General features: G+C 41.7%; 1 pseudogene; it reads right to left on the bottom strand.

The window, feature by feature from the left end:
- Positions 1 to 362: 362 nt before the first annotated feature.
- On the bottom strand, positions 363 to 6976 carry LOC118995577 (abl interactor 2-like; annotated as a pseudogene).
- Between the last annotated feature and the right edge of the window lie 271 nt (positions 6977 to 7247).

Below are 7247 nucleotides of genomic sequence, written 5' to 3'. Positions count from 1 at the left end.
CCAGAGTGCCTGAAATTGGGACGTCAATAAGTATTAAATATTTTAATTGAAAACAAAATCCCCTACATTTCTCAGAGATCTGGCTTTAGGTACTTCCAGTTGGACTTCTTTCTGCTTCTCTTGGAATTTATTGCTGCTGATTTAGAAGAGAACTTTTCCTTAGCAGTAGAATTCTATTTTATAACCGTGTGATTTGATTTTCCTAAAGGTATTTTTTGTTGATGTGGCTTTATTGCATGTACTTATGTACTATATTTCCATTCCCATCCTCATTTATTCCTGACATTTGCACATTTAACTTGCTAGGAAGTAATCCTATGCCTGTCCACTTTGTTTTTCTATGTTATAACTTAGAAAGCAATTCACAGGGTTTCACTTTCGCCACGGCAGGTCCTCTCAGCATAAGGTTCACTGTATTCAACCATGGCTGCCTCCTCCTCTTCGTAATCTTCTGGGGGAGGGCGTGGAGGGGGGATTCATCAAAGACTAGTTCTTTCACAGGTGGTCGTGGTGTGTCTGAAATATTTTCTTGGACTCTGGCCACAGATCCTGTTCAAGGTAACTGAGAAGTTACCTATGGAATGGAGGGAGGAGGAAGAGCAAGAGATACTGGATTCTGGCAGTGAAAAGGTTCTCCACTCATCTGATTCTGAAGGCTTGTTTGTTAAGTTATGGAAGGAGGGCAACATCTGTAGGGCAATGTGTCCCCTACTGTGGGGCGAGCATGGCCAGAGGTAGGTCTATTCACGCGGCAGAACTGAACAGGATGCCCTGGAAGGGTACGGGGAGGAGAGGGAGTAGGAACAGCCATGGGAACTCCTATGCTCCCACTTCACTGTTTTCTCACTACTGCTCTGACTACTGGGGTGGCTTCCTCCACCACTTCCACTGCTGTGAGGGTAACTGAGTGAAAAAACAGAGGTTTGGCTGCCCACTGCCTCAAAAGCCAAACTCCTGGTGAAGGTGTTTATGCACCAGTAAAGTTCAGGTGCCTCACAGCCTGGGAGAATGGTGCACTCCTGTCTCCAACACCATCTCGTCTTCCCACTCAAGCCTGCAGTTACAGTGTTAGGGAGGGGAGGGCCTTTTCCCTAATCCAATTATCTCTCTAGATTTTGCCACACTGGGGGCCTTATCCATTCATCTTTCTAGCTTTTACACTCCCTTGGCCCCTATCCATTTATATTTTTAACTTTCGGCAGTGCTCAGTGTAAGAACCTCCCCCTGCCACCAAGTGGGCCAATGGGGGAGACTTCCTAATGCTCTGTCTACAGTAACATAAGTTGGGTTTATCTGATTCACAGAAGCTGCCCTCGTAGGGCTCTTCGAGGGAGCCATATTACTTGTTGGACTAGGTACTAATCATTTGGTAGCCCCAGAGGATGAACTGGCTTCAGTGTGCAACACGGGGCGTGCCACCCAAGTGTCCCTTTCCCTGACATGGGGGAATGGGAGGGTGTCTGAGTTGGAGGCGTTGTGTGCAGCAGCCCACCAATCTTCATATTCTGGGTGCTCACATTTACTCCATGTCCGAAATCATCTAGAATTGTGCAGTCAATGGGTTTTCTAATATAGTGAACCCATCATTCAAGGCCAGCTGGAGCAACAATTATATCTGTCCTTGAAGTGTTTCTATTGGTAGTCAAAATAGCAATTTCTCTTCTTGCAATTTTCTTTTATGAATGTAAAGTTTGTGAAATATGATGATGATTTCATCCTTTGTAGCTGGGATGCCTGGATAACTAGCATCTGTAGTACATGGTTGGCCAAGGCATGTATCAGATAGTTAACACTCGCTAAGGACTGGGTGGTGTAGGCTTTAGGTCCCTTCCAGAGCTCCCTGCTCATCTGCTGGCTGGACCTAGTTGTTTTTACAGTACCTGACCACCTATTCCAGATTCATGTAATTGTTGGAGAGGGCCCAGTGCCCACCCCCTCACCCGGATTCCTTCCTCCCGCAGCACCTGCAGCTCCTCCTCCTCCCCCTCCCCCTCCTCCCTGTCTTACTCCTCTTCCTTCTCTTCCTCCTCCTCATATAGACTGAGGAGGTAGTGGCACCCAAGCACAGAAAAACTGGAGACTGGGAGTAACTGATTATATTTGCTTTTAAACAGCCCAGTGTGTAAAGTGAGTTAACACTCTTAGGTCCCTTGAAACTTAATTTTTTAAAAGATTTTGTGTATTTATCTTCAGAGGGGAAGGGAAGGAGAGAGGGAGAGAAATATCAATGTATGGCTGCCTTCCATGCATCCCCTGCTGGGAACTGGCCTGCAGCCCAGGCATATGCCCTGACAGGGCATCGAACCGTGATCTTTTGGTTTGCAGGCCTGCACTCAATCCAATGAGCTACACCAGCCAGGGCCATTGAAACTAAGTTTTTAAAACACTTAATTCAGATTGGTATTTCACATGTTCATTTCTTCCCCCTTAAGTCTACTCAACACTTGATTGCTATATAAAACATGTTTTAGTTTTTCAGGGAATATGTCTTTCCAGTAAATTGACATTTTAATTTTACTAAACAGTCTTAATTTTTTTTTAAATAAAAAAGCTCCTTTGACATATTTCCAAATATCGTCTCTTCATGTTTCATTAAAACAGTGATTTTCAATTTCATTTTCTTTAGGGCAATGTTTTCCTCCTTAGTTCTGCAGTGTTTATCTGGCTCTTGGTGCACTATTTCAATTCACATTTACTTCTACTTCAATAACTTTATTTCTATGAAAAAATGTGTGGTTTTACCCAAGTCAACCTAGTGAGTTTCTGTGTCTAAGTCTCTCTTAATTTTTAGTTTTCTAAAGGATCTAGAGCTTTATTTTCTTTATTTCTTTTTAAGTATATTTTATTGACTATGCTATTGCAGTTGTCCTGTTTTTTCCTTCCCTTTATCCCTCTGCTTTGCACCCCTCCCTCCCCCGTTTCATTCCCTCTCTATTGGTAGATCACGTCCATGGGTTGTACATATAAGTTCTTTGTCTTCTCCACTTCCTATACTATTCTTAACCCCTTAACATTGTCTATTTTGTGCCTAACAATTATGCTTCTTATTCCTCATTCCTTTTCCCCTCCATTCTCCTCTTACCCCCCATTCTCCTCTCCCCCCTCCCCGCTGATAACCCTCCATGTGATCTCCATTTCTGTGATTCTGTTCCTGTTCTAGTTGTTGGCTTTAGTTTTTGTTTTTGTTGATAGTTGTAAGTTGGTTGTTATTAGTTCTGTTCATAGTTTAGATCTTCTTTGTCTTAGATAAGTCCCTTTAACATTTCATATAATAAGGGCTTGGTGATGATGAACTCCTTTAACTTGACCTTATCTGGGAAGCACTTTATCTGCCCTTCCATTCTAAATGATAGTTTTGCTGGGTAGAGCAATCTTGGATGTAGGTCCTTGCCTTTTATGACTCAGAATACTTCTTTCCAACACCTTCTTGCTTGTAAGGTTTATTTTGAGAAATCAGCTGCTAGTCTAATGGGAACTCCTTTGTAGGTAACTATCTCCTTTTCTCTCCCTGCTTTGAAGATTCTTTCCTTATTTTTAATCTTGGGTAATGTAATCATGATGTGCCTTTGTGTGTGTGTTTCCTTGGGTCCAACTTCTCTGTGACTCCCTGGGCTTACAGGACTTCCTGGAATCTATTTCCTTTGCCAGATTGGGGAAATTCTCATTCATTATTTTTTCAAATAAGTTTTCCATTTCTTGGTCTTCCTCTTCTCCTTCCAACACCCCTGTGATTTGGTTGTTAAAGTGTTTAAATTTGTTCCAGAGGTTCCTAAGTCTCTGCTCATTTTTTTGAATTCTTATTTCTTCATTGCGATTTAGTTGAATGTTTATTTCTTCCTTCTGCTCCAAATTTTTGATTTGAGTCCTCGTTTCTTTCCCATCATTGTTGGTTCCCCGTGGATTTTCCTTTATTTCACTTTTCATAGCTTTCACTTTTTCCTCTATTTTGCAATTATACTCAACCATTTCTGTGGGCATCCTGATTACCAGTGTTTCAAACTCTGCATCCGATAGGTTTGCTATCTCTTCATCACTTAGTTGCATTTTTTCCCCTGAGCTTTGATCCGTTTTCTCACTTGGGCTGTTTTTCTGTCTCAGCAGTAAGGGGCAGAGCCTTAGGTATTCACCAGGGCCCGGCAGCGCGAGTGGCTCGTTGTGGTGCTGTCAGTGACAGAGGGGTCCGAGAGAGAACAATGCTGCTTGCTCAGCTCTCAGCTAGTTTTCAGTCACTTCCTCTGCTGCCCATAAGCAAATTGGGCCCTTCTGGTGTTGATTCCCTGGTGGGTGGTTTTGTGCGTGCTCTAGGACCATGTGGGTCTCTCCAATGGACTTCGCTGTGGGGCTGGGAGTTTCTTCCACCAATGTGAGCCCCACAGGTTTTTTTAGTTAGAGGTTTTGAGGCTTTATTTCCCCATGTTGGACAGAAGTTCTAACTTTTAATATTTTTAGGAATCACTATAATGGCCATACCAATGAACATTTTCACTTATAATGTGTAAAGATTCCCTTTTCTCCACATTCTCTCCAGCAATCATATTTTATATTTTTGATAATAGCCATCATAACAAGTGTGAGGTCATATCTCATTGTGGTTTTTATTTGCTGATGATTAGTGATGCTAAGCATCTTTCCATGTATCTCTTGGCCATTTTTATGTTTTTTTTTGATAAGTGTTTATTCAGTTCCTTTATTCATATTTAAATTGAGTTATCTACTTTTTTGCAAATAATTGATTTGTATGAATTTTTAAAATATATTTTGAATATTAACTCCTTATTTGATATATGGTTTGAAAATATTTTTCCCATTCTCTGGGTTACTTTTTCAACTTAGTGATTGCTGCCTTTACTGTGCAGAAGCTCTTTAGTTTGATGTAGTCTTACTTACTTATTTCAGCTTTTGTTGCCTGTGATTTTGATGTCTTATCTAAGAAATCTTTGCCAAGACCAATGTAAAGAATCTGTTTCTTTATGTTTTCTTCTAGTTTTACCTATAGGCCATTTGCCTCTTGTGAGTACTATTACCCAGCACTGGTGAACTTGACTCCAAACCCTTGTGTGCAGACCACGAGGCTAGCACAGTGTGCTTCACAAGTCTCTAAGCCACACTGCATTAAGAAGTGATTTCATTAATTCTTTTATTTAATATTACTGTGAGCCTACTATGTGTTTTGTGTTCCTACTCTTTTGTTAGGAATGGTGAAGAATAAAAAGAAGAATAAACCATTGCCTTTGACCTGAATGGACTTACATGTGGTTCCTTTTATTTTTCCCACTTTCTGATCCACTAGAATATTATATGTCCCAAGGCATCGGTAATGTTTTCTAAGATTTGATGGTGAATTTAACCCCCCAAAAGAATTCAAATTTCAATGTTCCTTCTGTCCATGGCTTAGATTGCCTTTTTGAATTCCTACTTTCCCCTGTGCCATTTCTGTACCTTTTTCTGGTCTTACTGAATATCTCCTCATCAGTTCTTTTTGATGATAAGCCTGTGGTGTGGGAACTGTGTCAGACTTTCTTTTGTACAACTTGTAACAAATGTGTCACATCTGGAGATTAATGAACGACAAATAATGAATGCTGGTGAGAAAGGATGGGTTCACCAATGCTTCTGGCTATGTCTGTTTTTTTCAGTGGAGGGGTTTCTCTAGTTGAGATGGAAGTGGAATGCATTCTCTGGGTATTGATTAACGGATGGGATTTTCTTTGCTTTGTTCTGTAGCTATTATTTGGAAAGTTACTGTATTTTGAAGAGCAGTCATTTGGAGCGCAGAAAGTGCAATTTTTCAGCTGGTCCGTTGCACTGTCCTCTATAAATCTGTGGCTATTGTTGGACTCTGATTTCCCTTGTATGCGCTGGGATAAGGTGAATCACATTACTGAATAGAATCAACACCAGCTTTATCAGAAGCTGACAATGTTCACGGGCTTTTTTTAAATCCGAGAAAAGTTCTTAAAGCTTCTGTTAAGAAATAGCGATTTTCTTCCAAGCTAATCTGAAATTCCTTAATGTGGTTATTGTGAAGCACAGAGAGGGAGTTGTGTTTGTGTGTGTGTGTGTGTGTATGTGTGAGTTTGTGTACCTGTAGTTTCCTTTCGTACTTAGGGTAAGAAATAAATACAACTTTGCATACTTTTTCATTTTCCTGTGTCAGATATTGCCCACACAAGTCATAAAGGAAGATGATGCTAAGGCAAGGGCCAATCTGTGCAGGTTTAGGATGTGCCAGAGATGTAGTCATTATTAAACTCAGCACTGGCGACTGGCAACCAATAGCAAGTCCGCCAGAGGAATGAATGCATGACCCGAAAGTGCTGGCATCCTGCACTGTGAGACATTAAGAGGCCTGCTGAGTCAGTTTCTAGTGTATACAGAGGAGTGCAGAGCATAAAGAGTATACAGATATGAAGATTTCAGGGAAATAATTATGCGACAGACTTGTTTCAATAAGAAGTGTAGGCTCAGTGATACATACTACATTATAGTTAACTTGTGCCAAGGGTCAGCAAAATGGATTAAATGGGCTTGAGTAAAACTGACATATTTAAACACCAGTTGTTGAAAATCTGCACAGTAACTCAGTTTATCGACGGCAATGGGCTATGTCTTGGGCTTTGGACAATCGGTTTTCTATTACCTTCATGGAAACGTACTGGTGAACTGTAGGGAACTTGGAGGGGTGGTTTAACAGGAGAGAGCACACGCTACATGATGGCAGTTGGAAAGACAGGCCTACGGTGGCCAGCATTAATTGTGTTGGCACCCGGCTGACTTCCGTGCCTCCCTCCCTCCCCAGGTGGTAACAGCACCAGAGCTCCCCCTAGGAAAAGCTCTTGTATGCTCCCCAGTCACGGAGTCTGAACGGCAGGGTCATTTTACGGTTGATTCCAACCTGGCCACCGATGATTGCCATCCAGGAGTGGGCTTCCAAACCGGCCCAATCGGAATTCTTCCCTGCAAGTTTTGCGGACATACACGGGTGAAGAAATAGAGTCCCCAGATGGTGGCAAAGCTGTGAGATATCAGGCAAGAAGCAGCTGGTGGCTGTATTTTCAATACATGGAAGAAACCCATCAGAGAAAAGAACATCTTCAGGTGTAAAGAAACACAGATGGGAGATAGAAAGCCTCGGAAAGCGCACATTTCTCTTTTCAGTTGCCCCCTAAGGCCTAGCTGTGTGTTGGTCTTTTTTATTACTACTTGTCTGCTAATAAGTCCCTTTTTGGCTCAAGCTGCTTTGATGG

The sequence above is a fragment of the Sturnira hondurensis genome, unplaced genomic scaffold, assembly GCF_014824575.4.
Source record: "Sturnira hondurensis isolate 20B ecotype Veracruz unplaced genomic scaffold, ASM1482457v3 Scaffold0010128, whole genome shotgun sequence".
Classification (NCBI taxonomy): domain Eukaryota; kingdom Metazoa; phylum Chordata; class Mammalia; order Chiroptera; family Phyllostomidae; genus Sturnira; species Sturnira hondurensis.
The sequence above is the reverse complement of the archived record's forward strand: the minus strand, read 5'-3'. Positions and strand labels throughout refer to the sequence as shown.